This window comes from Astatotilapia calliptera, chromosome 15 (assembly GCF_900246225.1).
Source record: "Astatotilapia calliptera chromosome 15, fAstCal1.2, whole genome shotgun sequence".
In the NCBI taxonomy this organism is placed as follows: domain Eukaryota; kingdom Metazoa; phylum Chordata; class Actinopteri; order Cichliformes; family Cichlidae; genus Astatotilapia; species Astatotilapia calliptera.
In genome coordinates this window covers 8,544,816-8,559,706 of record NC_039316.1, presented here as the reverse complement: position 1 = coordinate 8,559,706, position 14,891 = coordinate 8,544,816, and positions in this window count along the sequence as shown.

The window sequence follows — 14,891 nt, the reverse complement described above, 5'->3', positions numbered from 1 at the left end:
GGCACGAGGGAAGGGATTCTTTGGTCTCATTCAACAAAAAACTCTACTCGTTGAGCACAACTCCGAGCACTATGTCTACCACGTACACCATCCACTAAATACCCATGCATACCCTGTCATACCCCTGCAGGCATTAAAATACTCGGGTTAATCATCCCCCATTGCACACACGCACATTAAATGTAAGACATGTGCGGTTATATCCTAAGTGAAGCTGGTTGGTCGTCCAGTGGCCAAGTGGTGGCGTTGAGGCATCATCAGTCACTTGGAGTCTGTCAGTGACTCACCAAGGGCACAATGGAATTAGTGAGATTCTCTGCAATGTGACAGCTTGCTCTGGCTAAATGGTGTAATAATCTACCCCTCCTCTCGCAAACCTCCAGCAGCACATGCACTCGTACACACACTCATTCACGCACCCCCCCACCCCCAATTTGCCCTCCCCATACCAACTGGCACAGATAACATTGTCTTAAGCTATAAAAAAAGATTTTTTCTCCTGCCTCCATTGCGGTAATTATTGAATTAATGCAGATGGAGAGAGACATCTGCATGTTAAAGTGTTGGCCTCTCTCTTATGCACAGCAGATGTTCCCCTGTCATTTACTCAAATTATGCTGCTTAGATACAGAAGAGAGAGAGAGGGAGCGAAAGAGAGGATACAGGAGGGAGGGACAGAGTGACAGAGAAAGTTGCTCGACATTGTCTTACAGTCCTCCAAGTGTCAGCTACCGAATTCATGTTGGATCTGTCCTTCAAGTAAAACGCCTACTTCTCTCACTCAGGCAGTCCTCACAAAATATTTGCTACTTCTTTTATTATAAGTTGTGGCACCGTAAATTGAGCAGGATTCACACCTACAATTTATGTAAAAGGAATTTAGAGAAAAACACTTGATTTTAAACTAAAATCCATCAAATCTAAACACGTTTAGGAGTTACGTACGACTATAATAGCTATTAAATGCACGCTATATTGATGTCAATATTCACTTTGATAGCTTCACCCAGCAGTTGACCTCTTGACCCTTGCAGTAAAGATGAAACCGAAAGGACAAGATCCTTTTAAGATTATGAGTCGATTATTTGAAGCGACGGCGAGACATAGAAAGAGACTGTGTATTAGCGTGTGTCCATATGTGTGTATGGGTGTGTGTCCCTGATGACAGATAACCAGGGGACCTTCTCCTTGGGATTATATTCCAGGTTGGTTTGGCCTCATCTCTCTGGATTATGTTGATAAAAACATTCTTGTATTATATTTTCTGTGCTTATTTTATTAATACTCTCAGGCAGTTCCCAGAAAAAGCTCCGTCCCACGCCTGCTTTAATGTAATCTTCTTCCACTTGAGCTTTTAAAATGTTTTTGGGGGGGGGTTAGCTGTCTTTGTAATACCTATTCTCTCCCACTCTTGAGGTTATATTTACCCCTTGCTGCATCATTGCGCACTGTAAATGACAAAATTATTATAAATATTTGGAATCGGGAAGTCCCTGACTGGGCTAAAGCTTTAGAAAGTTTCTCCTTAAACACAAGTTATTTTAGGATATCTTATTGTTGTTCTGTAATGATAAGATTTAGCTGCTTTTAACAGTCAAACATTTCAGATGACACGTGTAATAGAAAAAGCAAAGCATTTCTATTACATTTTTTGAGAATGTGAAATCAGTTTTCAGCATTTCAGCTTGAAAAATCAAACAATTCCCAAATTATCAAAATTACTTGACAGTTTGTTTTTTATTCCAGTTCACCTTGTGTAGCTCTTCCATTCATTGGTGCACAGCATGTGACGCTTTTTAAAAAATTATTATTATTCCTACTCACAAATGTAGCTAAATAGCAAAATGCTGCCATCCAGGCTTAGAGAAGTAGGATGTTACTTTTCCCAAATGGGCTTTGGAGATGTACATCATGAAATAGGTGCAGCCTGTAAATTGTATTCACCCTCATCTTCAACTTGAGGCAGCTGCTCAGTAGCGCACAAACATAACCGAAATGCATTATAAAGGTGGTGTTTAGACATTTTAAACGCATGAGTCAGATTTCCAATTAGCAGGCAGTGCACTGAAAACAGACCTCATCGTGTGAATTTAAGCTGTTTTCTCTGCTTGTGCATTATTTCCTGCAGTTTGTGGCACTGAAAGAGGTTTTGACCATAAGTTAAAAAAAAAAGTCAGGAACTTACATCATTTTCCAGTATGTTTAAAAATCATCAGATAACAGGATATCAACCCTTTTTGGGTTTTTTTTTTTCACTTTTTTCCACAATTTTCTTTGTAATTGCTTTGATCCATTTTTCACTTTATTAGCTTTTTTTTTTTTTTTAATATACATCCATGATTGACTGGATGATGGTGATTTAAACCTAATGGACCTCATTAGGTCTTGTAGAAATGTTTTCGTGCTTTTCCCTCTGTGCCTTACTTTGGCGAACTACATACTAGTGTTAGTGTTTTAGCTTTGAGTGCTACAGTGTAATTTTCTTGTGCTGGTTTGCCTGCAGTGCACATCCAATAAGTAATATGCAATCAGACCTGCATGAGGCTGACTGACCAGTCATTGATCTCAGCCCAGATCAGTGATACATCAGTGTTTTTTATATCAACCCTTATCTGAATGTTGAGTGACTATCAATTTTTTGGGGGGTTTGTTTTTATATCACTGGGTTTTTGAGGGTCAATCCTAAATACATGCTTTTGGAAATTGACTTTCTTGGGGTTTGGGAAACTGCAGTGCCTCCAAAAGTTGTGTTTTGCAAGTTCTACAAGGTCACATTAGTTTTTTTTGTGATCTACTTGCAAATACACAGTGGACTGTGCTTGCTCTCACATGTTCTCATGGAAGTTTTACTTTATTTTCCCGAGAAGCATTCTATGAATCAGCCCATCCACACACACGTATACGCGTACTCGAAGCCCCTACCTCTTTTCAAAACCCAGCAATCCAATGGAGTCTGTAAAACTTCTGTTCTCAAACCAAAAGCCTTAAAGCCAACAGATGCCTTTTCGTTATCATTGCCAGTTATCACTCTTAGCTTCCTCTGATAAGACTTTACTTTCTGACCCACATGTTAAGGAGTTCAATTTATCAGATGCACCAGAAGCGCGGATGGGGAGGTGGAGGGATGAGCGAGTCTCAAAAATACCCAGAGGCTTGAGAGATGAGACGTAATATGCCTTTTTTTCCCTGCCAGGCTGGTGGTGTTTCTGAAGCGGCGTTAGTACAGTAAGGAGCTCAGCATCTAAAGAGGCTTTGGTACATGCGGAAAGATGGGACATATTACAGCGAGGCTAGAAGCCTGCTTGATTAATGGGCCAGGATAATCACCTCATCAAATCACTCTCACTTATTAAATCTTGTTTAATATCGTAATGAGGGCCCTCCCGAGCTGCTTTGGCAAATTCCCCTCTCTCCCCGACTCTCCACTGCTCTTGCTTTTCCACTTCTGCCTTTCCGTTTCAGCAGGAAGGCTGCCGGTGCCAAGTTCCCCTCTGTCCTTGTCTGTCTCGCTTCCTTTTGTTGTCTTAACTTCCCTTTTCTCTGTCTTCACCTTTGCTCTGCTCCTTAATATACAGAAAACTGAACCTTTAATTTGCTGCTGTAGCTTTCGAGACTGTGCAGTTACAATACATCATCTCTAAAGCTGGAATTGTTGTATCCACAGCCTCAGTCTATTCACCTAATCTCCCTTATTTATGATGGATGATGTGCTAGATTGTATGATCATAAATCAAAGTATGTGTGGGTCAGGACCTGATTGAAGAGTGATGCTACTTCCCAAGGCTTTGGTACACTGGAGTTTATGGAAACACTTCAGGTGAGGTAATATCTTACCTGTCTCCTTCCGCATGATTTGTGATCTATATCTGTAGTATCACGGCATTCCTGAGGTTACTTCTACGTGTGCATAATGTGTGTGAGGTTTCTGGAATGGGCTGGCATCTCCTTCACTTGACCTCCGAGCGAGACGATGTGCCTCAGAAGAAAACAACATGCCATTGTCTTATTTATGGTGTTCCATGTGTCACTGTGCAATCTTGGTCGCACAGCTGTCACTTTGCAATTCTTCCAAGGAAATAAAAATATTTCTCCTTCCCTCTTTTGCCCGCTCTCTCTTGTCTCTCTTGCGAATTATATATGCCTTTCAATATTCATCCCCCTTCCACTAACTTCATCTCAAAGTTGTATTCTGGTTTGTCGTCTCGGAAGGCTGGCAGGCAACAACTGGCTCAAGGTGACCAGTTCAGGCTTGGGATAGAGGTTAGGGCTGCATCTTCTCCCTAAGTGCCTTCCATTTTTTGCCTTTATTGTTGGGGAGCAGCTGTTGTGTACCTGGACCCCATGAGTGGCGCCTATGCTGGGTATCTTGGCAGCCAAGCTCCCTAGCTTTGGATACCAGAGTGAATCAATTCTTAAAGATGACTGTCTGCGTGCCGTGTCACATGGACAGGCCCAGAGTGAAGGGCTTAGGGGGCTCTGGAGCTGGAATGCTCTTTGATGGAGGGGCTGGAGAATGAGGAGGGAGGGGAGGAAAGGAAAATATGGAAGGGTATGGTCCTATTGTTGTGCCAAGGAATGCCCTTGACGGAGATAGAGGGGTATTGTTTTAATGTCCATGAACTCTTTTGGACATGGAAACCTAAAGGTGAAGGAACTGCAAGGGTGATGAACATCATAGCATCTTTGCTGATTTCATACATGCCTGGAGAAGTTCAGCTGTCAGATCCTGCTTTTTGCTCTTAACTACGTGCTGAAAGTTTCTCTGGGATGTGGCATGTGCTAGCAGCTTAGCATCAAGCAGCCATGTGAACGTGTAAAGGTTGGCCAATTATTTGGGGGCTGATATCGCCCCTCTGCCATAATACCCACAGAACCAAACTCATCCTAAGCAGCGACTGACAACAGCTGACCAGGACCTTGGTGATCTACCTGGCTCATAAGACTAACCTGTCTAAAGTCTGCTCAGAAACCTGAGAAAGTGAAGACTATAAAGGATGATAAAAACACATTGCCACATAGCCTGACCTCCCTCCCTCCCACACTCTATCTCTTTTTCCTTCTTCTTATCCTCCTTTGGAAAACAATACCATTCGGACCGCCCCCTCCCTACCTTTCTACCTTGGAAAAAGCAGGTTTATTAATAGTTCATAGCAAGGTGCTTGGGGCAAACTGCACTAGAAGGTTAAGGATGAGGTGAGTTTGCAGTCGGTGCTCAGCAGCCATAGCAGCAGCAGTAGCGGTAGCAGTTTCTTTTTTGGAGAAAGAACCTCATGGTCATCCCGTGTCCGTATCCATTTCATGACAAATGAAATACCACAGGCCCTCGCCAGAAACAATGGCTTGTTTGGCTGGCTGGAGGCTGTGGTTGTGGAACGGTGTGTGTGTGTGTGTGTGTGGTGGCGGTTGGGGGTAGCGGGGATGGGTGAAGGGGGGATTGGAATAAGATTGGCTTCCAACCCTTGCAGCTGTCCCGGTTGTCACTCCTTGTCTTAAGGCTCACTCCTGGCTCAACGCTCCAGCCCATGGATCAAGGGGATGTGTGTGTGTGTGTGTGTGTGTATGTGCATGCATCCCGAACCCCAAGAGATACTGCATGTCGATTCTCGGTACTGAAAAATGGCTCCAGACACAAAAGGCAAGTTGTACGGTGTTAAGACCCCTTCGGTATGGAGCAGACCCCAGGCATGAGGTCATCAGCCTTGCTTTAGCAGCCTTTGTCCTACTGCTTGATTGACAGGAGGGGTGGCTATCAAAGACAATTGTGGGATCAGTTACAGCTATGGGTGTCGCTCAAGATACAGCAGATCTCAAGTCAAAACACTTGTGAATGTAGTTTAGAAACGTAAAACTAGAACCACGTAGACTGTGTGCAAATGCGCTGCGATGTTCAATCATGATAATGGTTTCGCACCTCAGCCCTGGTGGGCTCACCTTAATGTCAATTATAACGTCTGTGAATCTTTTAATCTGCGTTGATAACAGGTGATGAACTTTAATACGCAGCTAAAATTCCATAAGCAAGCCTATGTGTGCATTACAAAGAATAAGACAAATTTCCCCCCCACCCTTTATCGCTCTCTCTCTCTCTCTCTCTCTCTCTCTCTGCCTCTCTCTCTCTCTCTCTCTCACCCTTATGTCTCAGAGATTAGCCTTTGCTCAAACACCTCCTGTTCATCTAAGTAATTAAAACATTAGAATTACTGGATTATAAACTGCTTTCCATTTAATCCAGCACTCGATGCTCCCATCATCTTGCCAAATGGGTCAAAAGGAAATATAATGGGGCTCTGTGATTTCTGTTTCAGGGATCTGGAAGAGGCAAAGGATGCCAATAATGGCTATTAAAAGAGATGTGTGTTTGTGTGTGTGTATGAGGGAGTGATGGAGAGAGAGAGAGAGAGAGAGAGAGAGCGAGAGATCCCAGACTGGCTTTGCCCCGAGTGCCATCTGTCTTGGACCCACTAGACCCAGTTTAGCCTGGAAGAAGCCAAACCAGTTCAGCTTCTATCTCTGCCCCCAATGCACAGTTATGTACACACAAACACGTTCCCTGTGAACGTATCTTCTTTAAGTGATTAAAGAGCTTCTTAATGAAGAAAAACATCTAAAAGGGAGTCTTTCATCATTATTTGAGAACTCTACCAAGGCTGGGTGTTTGTGTGTGCGTGCTTCATAAAACCTGTTAACAGGTGTTTGCCCTTGGGACACCCACCTCATCCTCACGGCCTTAGTGGGTGTCTTCAGTGGGCTGATATGTTTTATATATAAAAATTTCTTTCTTTTTCTTTTCAACTGGCTACTTTTAGCACATGTTCTCACATGTGCACACATTCACAAACATTCACTTTTCTTTCAGTTTTCAGGGAAGTCCCTCCCTTCTCACTTCGCCCCCTGTGACATTTCTTGGCAGCTAAAATGAAGGGGTGCTGCGGGGATTCACAGTTGCTGTCTTCTCACCTACACTGTCTATACTAATTTGGATGATCAGTATGTGCTTGGCATGTTTTCTGTTCGTGCGTGTCTCTGAGTTTACATCCCATATCTTTGTGCAGCCTTTTTATTTATTTATTTTTATTCTGTGGTTATGGAAGCACGCGCGTAGTCTCCTCCGCAGCATGTTTTCTGTCGGTGTGTGTGTGTGTTTTGTGCACTCGTTCTTGATGGTTTGTGTTTGTGCTCCTCGCAACAAGAGGTCCAAGTTGACACAGTGACAGTTCCTCGCAGAGCGACAGTGGGGCCCTGCCATCCAACAACAGAGGCTTTGTTGCCTTGCTCCTCTTGGCTTGTTACGGACTTCCTTCTTTCTCTCTTTCTGTCGCTTTCTCTCCCTTTTTTATTGAGCCCATTTTCTTGTCTGAAGTCTTAATTTGGGGCGCTGGCCAGTGGGGAGAGGGAAGAGAGGGTAACCGCGGGAGGGAAGAACAGGGGGAGAAAGAGAGAGAGAGAGAGGAGAGGAAGTGCAGAGTGGTGATAGCTGCAGATGGACGGCACTTTGTTCCTTCTTTCCCAGGCTCCTCTCTTGAGCCTCCGAGGCTCCAGTTGCGTTCAAGCCTTCCAGGGAGAGAGAGAAAGAGAGGGAGACTGGGAGGAAAAAGAGGCCACAATGAGCTGCCCAACTGGAATCTTCCAATTGCACAAACGAATTTGCACACATGGAGGAAAAATGAAAGCAGAAGAATTGAAGAAATAAGTGAATGAAGAATAAACAGAAGCGCGCAAATAGGGACAAGATGGGACATGCTTAAAAAAAATCAGTGAGTCTAAACTGTGCATACTAACCACTAGGTGTCCCCATCACTGGTGCCAAAATGTGGGCAGCCCAGAGTTAATCCCATGATTCTGCCAGTGGCTCTGGAGCAGATCGGTGTGCTGCTCCATCGACAATAGCTGAAATCCAGTGTTAAATCACCAACACATGCAGAATGAATCCATCAATCTGTGCACTGCGGAAATCGCTTTTCATGGTTTCAGATTAAACCCGAATCATTTTTTCTGTTTAATTATAGGTCCAATAATCAAATAAAAGCACAGATGAGCAAGAAAAGGTGATGCACAAATGCGGGCAAATGTCCATTATCTGTATAAGGACGGAATTATTCTACGATTCAGGCTTTTAGCCCGCAGTCATTTTGCAGGAGTAGGTGTCAAAATGTTTCAAAGAGTGGACAGCTCATTTGGTCATTAGTAGGAGGACTGCACAGAGAAGAAATCGAAATGAAATCCTAAGTCCTTGTGTTTCTTCATCACAAAGGTTCCCCAGTACGGGGAATTACGTCAGCTCTTGTGTGTGGTAATATTTACTAAAAGTTCTTCTATTTGTTGTTGGGTCGGCGTGCTGTAAATCCCTCGCTGCCACAGAGCTGTAAAACACACTTTTAGACTAAATGCATGATGAAAGCTTAAAGGAAGCCTTTCCAGCTTAAAACAACACTCTTAACTAAATGGAAAATGTTCTTGAACCTGAGTGTGTGTGATAACAAGTGATCACGAAGGGAGGAGGGACTTGGATAGGGACCTTGGGGACCATGTCAACGTTTTGTGTGCCAGAGCAGGGACAAACATTGGACAAACATTGGGAAAGGCTGGCAGCCTTTGAGATAGTGGGCCGTTGATCTAAGACTGAGGAGCTAAAGTCCACTATCTCCTGTGTGATACGGCAGCCAAGGTCTTTCTGACACACAGAACAAACATGGATACCTGAAGACAATGACCTTTGAACCCTCAGCAGGGTCAGTGGAAAAAACAGGAAGCAGGGAAAGTGACTCTAGTGACTTCCTCTCTGCAGGCCAAGAATGAATCAGGTGGAATGATTGTAAGTACACGGGTCACTGTACATAAACCATGCGCGCACACATACACACACAGGTGCACACACAATGTTCAAGAGTAGGAAGCACAGATGTGGTGTGTGTGCATGTGCCTGCTTGCGAGCTTGTGTGTGTGCGCGGAGGAGGAAGCGAGAGAGTGAGTCTTCAGATGTAGCGACAGATGGTATTTGATTACAGAGCAGACGGTCGGTGTTGTACAAAGATGCTGTCTCAGCCCAACCTAAGGAGCTGTAGCCTCCGGTTAAGGCGAGCGCAGGGAGGCAGGCAGAGGACGAGAGGGAAAAAAAGAACACGAGAGAGAGGGAGAGAGAAAAGAATAAAAGCAAGCAAGCAAGAAAGACACAAAAGAAGCAACTCCAAAAATGAGCATCAAAGCAAAAAGAGTGAAAAGCAGTCAGGCAAGAACAAAGGAAGAAAAGGAACAGCAACGGGCAGGCGTGGTGGAGAGTACAACCGAGGTCACCATAAGAAAAAAGCAAAATGATACAGAGAGAGCGAACCGTGCCTTTAAAAAAAAAAGAAAAGAAATAGTCCCACGTTCTTCGTAAGTGATTCCTAAACTCACAAACACATATTTTTAGAAAACTAACAAATAGGGAAAATATAACGGGATGAGTCATGCATCTTCTTGTAAAATGATTTTTTAATCAGCGTCTCTTTTTTGTGGCCAAACATTATTGTAATTTGAAGAAACATGCACACACGCACATAATTTATTGGTTAAAACTGCAACGATTACATGGATAATTGCCCGATGGACAAATAATGAACATTAATGATGACACATTTTTGAATAAAAACATATACAATGCGTCTCATCTTCATTTCTTTTGGATTGTTAGCCGATCAATAGAAACGCAACTGCTTCACAGCATTTCTCACTACTAAAAAAAGCGTGACAGAGACAATAACCACAGATTAATAATGAAAACGACGACTCCTCAGCTTCAGTTGTGAATTCACTTTCAAGAGGTTTGTCTCTTTGCTCGGTCCTCAGACTGTTTTCTAAACATTTATAATCCCCCTTTTCCCACTTTACAAAGTCTTTCATAAATCCTTTAATTATTTCCTGCAACCCTTTTTTCTAATGAGGAGAATACTTCACTGTGTGTGTGCGCCCGTGCTCGATTGTTGCATTTAGCCTGATGAGGCAGCACCTGCAGTTGTCTCCGGAGCCTGTAGAGAAACTATGATGGGAGGACGGTTCTCTGCAGCCAAACTCCTAATTAATGATCACTCTGCGAGCAGGACAGCTCTGATTCACTCAAACAGGACAGAATAAATTGCACTGTCGCCAGTGATCCTTTGATAACCAAAAAACCTGGGAAGCAAGGTAGTAAATTTCAAGCGAATACCATTCACCATTAAATTACAGTAAAGTACTGACAGATTTCCCAGCATGAAACGGTGTACCTTCGATAATCCATAACATTTTGTTACTCTAAAAAAGATTTGACTGTTATCATACCGTTATTCTTCTTCTATTCTTCTATTATTTTTGTCTTCCTTGACAAGATATCCCCTTTGTTGCAGTTTTCCTATCCCTTTTATCATGCGGTTAAATGAATTTGTTACATTCAAATTTTAAAAGCTACCCTGAAGCTGATTAGTCATTACAGAACTCTCAACTATGGCCATTACTAGCTGAACCCTATTGCTTTTTGGCCACAGAAACCCAATAAACTGCTTTATACACCCATCAGCTTATACAGAAACTAACTGAAATTACCACAGCACTTCTAAATTGATCACTTGATTCTTTTTTTTAATGCTTGCTAGCGGAACAAAATAGATTTCTGCTAGTATGTTCTTCACTGAAAGCACCAGCTTTTACAGCATTCATGTATATCTCTAAGTATAGATATCTTTATAAAGTCAGATTCCCCCCCCCCCCCCCCCCCCATGCTTTAAACACAAACACAGAAAACAAACCACAAACAGCTGCCACTTTTCACTCTCTTTTTCATTTTTATTTCAATTTTTTATTCATTTTGCACAAGCTTGCATATATACTGCACATACATTCAGTTCATAGAGGGTGAAGGCACGAAAGGCAATTTGACTACTGGTTGTTTTTGGGCTGGGCCAAAGCAATACAAGGGAAAAAATCTCAAGAGAAAATACAAAACTGCTTCAAACTAGTTTCGGCTTTCAAGTCCACCCTCTGCCCTGTCAAATCCAGTTTTTTTTGTTTGTTTTAACTGTCCAGTTTCACGTAGCTGCCAAAATCCCCACTCATCTTTTCTGTCAATTTAACTTTTTTTCTTTTTTGAAATTGTAAATTCGTTAAAGTGTAAAATCTTTTAAGTTGGTTCTACTTATTCAAATGCAGTACAGCCTTCCCTGTTTGAAAAAACAAAATGAAACAACATCAAATAAATTAGGATAAATTAAACCAATAAATTACACAAAATCTGCAAGACAAATAGACACCGATAACAGGAAAAAAAAAAAAAAAAGCAGCCATGTCATGAGTTTTATTTTTACAACCTGTGTAACTATTCAGACTGTATCCGAAAAACATGGCTGTTCCAGTTGGAATTACTGCACTAAAATTGAATAATAATGTCATACAAAAAGCATCAACAAAACATTATTTACATAACATATTGCTAAAGTTATACAAAGGCAGTATTTATCACTGTAAGTCCACGTCATTGATATTTACAATAAAAGAGGAGCAATGTGATAATAATAAAAAAGGAATTACTACTGAAAGCATCGAGAAACAAAAACCTCTTTCAAACAGGTCAGAAAACAGATCAGAGGAAATTATCGCAACACACACACACACATGCGCACACACCAAACACATGTTGCCAAACGCTTAATGAGAGTCATTTACATGTCAGGATGGTACTCCCAGGGGTGGGGGAGGGGCCACAGTGTTGAGAATTGTGTCACACACTGGTTCACAGGTTCTCATAATCGGTCTTTTCTCTCACGCAGACACACGCAGTCATATACAGTGCACACACACACATGCGCACGTACTGCAAAGCATACGGAAATTCCACAAAATTCCAAACTTTCATCAACTTTTAAACCCAGTGAAAAGGGGGTACAAATCGCTGTTTTTTTTTTTCCCCTTCAATCCGCAATCTGGTTTTTTTTTTTTTTTCCCTTTAATCTGTCACTGTACAGTGTTCCCCATCCATGGATGGCACTAGTCTTCTGATGACAATGAGTTCCTGTCTGTCTCTTGGGTCAAATCTAGAGCTACGTTGGCGGAAATCTGCCCTTGTTCTTTTGGATGACACAAAGAGCACAGGCTGCCAACGGGCCGCGCTGTGACATCACCGTTACCCCACCGTTACCCCACCGCTCGTCTGATGCATCGTTCTGTTCGGAAAATTAAAGAAATGAATGCTGGTGCAACTTCAAGGGCACTGCCGATGGGAAACCGTTTCCCGTTAAAGGCATGGCAGAGGGAGGGGGGGGAACAAATAAACCAAAAAAAATACCCCACTCCTCTGTGGATATTTCAGAAGAGTGCTTATGAGTCCAGTTGGAGAGTGGGTGAAGTCTCCTTTTTTTTCCTTTTTTAACCACTCACCCCTCTCTAGCACTCTGAGTGATAATAGAAAAAAAAAATCTGTACAGCTATTCTTTGTTTCATCCTGACAGTATTTACAGCAGCGACAACAATATTTCATACTCTGAAAAGGTATTCCAAGTTTATTTTTCTTTTCTTTTTTTGATCTCCAGAAGACAGCCATTCAGCACAATACAAAAAAGGTAAAGAAACCAAAAGGAAAAACTGGTCACAAAACCTGCAAAAAACCTACTACTATTGCTCCTAATCTACCAACAACTCATTCAGAATACAGATTGCAACAAAACTGTCACTAAAAATACCCTCAGGATTTCTTTTATGAAACAGTTTCTAACAGTGCCTTTCAAAGAACTTCCACTATATATTTTTTCCCATAGATTTATACTTTACATTATAAAAAAAAGGCTATATATGCATTTCAATAATGTTATCCTAAAAATTAAACGACCCCAGAAAACAAAACCTGACAAAAATATTCTCAACACGGCGTTAAGGTCTTGCTAATCCTTATTTTATTTATTTATTCTTTTTTTTTTCCTTTTTTTTTTTTGCACACAAGTTCTTCATTATCCTGAATTAATCTTTTTAGACGCAGGAACTCTTTAAGTTTAGGGTGGAGTTGCAGGAAGGGAGAGGGCATGGAACGATAATAATCTGCGCATCAGATAAAAGTGTCCTTTCCTTTCTTTATCCTTTGTCTGTGGCGCTTTAGAGCCCTTGGCTGGTGCTTTGAGACTGAGACATGCAGGGCCTAGCCCATCCTTCAGTGAGAAATGTGCGCCGCTCGCTCTCTCAGGGCTCCGGATCTTAAGAAGAACACTGTCCGGGGAAGAGAAGGGGGACATAATGAAGGGAGTAGCTCTCTGTCTTTCTCTGCCTTCTTTTGTCAGGCCTTTTGTCTCGCTTAGACAAGTCAGCAGGTTAAGCAACCTGCCCCTTTTGATCTTTTGTGCCGCACACACAGACACACTATAAGCCAATGTCGCAAGGTGAGATCACCAGCTAGCTCGCACGCACCAAGCAAAATATCAAAGTCCACTCATTGCTTCAAACTTACCTCTTCAAAAAGGTCATCTAATATCTAATACTTACTGCTTCGTAAAATCTTAACAGCCTGAGAGGATGGGTGAAGGTAAAAAACAAATCAAAAACAGTACATATAGAAGTTCAGCTCAAGTGAAAAAATTTGGGATTAGAACTTCAGGTAAAAGTGAAAGGAATGCCGTTTAACAAACTGGGCACAGTGGCTTGAACAGAGACACACTTTGGGTCTTAAAAGCTGCCGGTGTGGGACGGCAGGACAGAGCAGAGGGCTTCAGGTGCATGTTGCTCCTTGCTCTGCGCCTTTGTCCCTGGTCTTTGTAGTGCTGAGAGCTTCTCCGTCTACCCCCTGGGGGAAGAGTGCTCACCTCTAACCTCATGTTGTTGCACTGAGAGAGAAGCTAAATCACTCAGCAGCAGGTGAACATAGAGGGAAGGAGCATTGTGTGTGTGTGTGTGTGTGTGTGTGTGTGTGTTGTCATCAGGGTAAGTTCTACTTGAGGCAGAATTAATAAACGGCTGTTTATCAGCCTCAATAGATTCCTTTTATCTTCACGTCTGTTCAGTTAACAAACCGGTACTTCAGGTTTTGATATATTCAAGTATCGACTGCTATTAAAGTAACTTCATAATGCCATTTACACCATATATAAGCTAACCACATTAAGAGCCAGCAGTGTAAATATGTTAACTTCTTTCACGTGAGCTGTTTAGTGCTATAAAAATTCAAAACAAAACAAAACAAAAAATCAGACTTGCACTTATTATGTATGTTCACTAATTCAGAACACAGACGTAGAAAAATATTTTGTTATTAGATGAAGAAGTGCTCTTTAAGGGGGAGCAGATTAGTTTTCAAAGGTGGAACAGCTATAGTAAATCAAGAAAACACACTTTTACCAAATACTTCTTATTTACTTCATGTTTCTTTAGACTATGTTGGTTATTTTTAGCATCATTACTGGACTGATCCTGTGCAGGATGAGCTTGTCACTACAGGTGAATAGAGAAGCCCACTCTAATAAATTCCCTGGAATAAAATCCAAATCCAGCAAAGTTGCCCCAGCAACCAAACAGCGAAACAAACAAAACAAAACCAAAGTCCACGCCAGTGATGAACAAACTGAGGAAAGTGAGTAAGGAGAAGGAAATGGGGAATGAGGAAGGTGGAGGAGGAGGAGGGGGGAAATACTTCAGAATCTAAAAATCTTTTGGAATAATATTCATAGCAATAATTTATTTCTTTCAGCAACGGCATCAAGGGACAAACAAATCTTGAAGTGCCAATCTTCAGCAAGCAGTAGTGACAAATAATAATCATAAACAACAACAATAAGAATAGTAATCAAAAATAATAATGTACACCCAATAAACACAATGCCCCTATTTGCAGGGAAAACACACTTCAAAAAAAAAAAGAAAAAGAAAAATGGTAGAGCTCAGTAGCTATTTGAAACTGGTCCAAG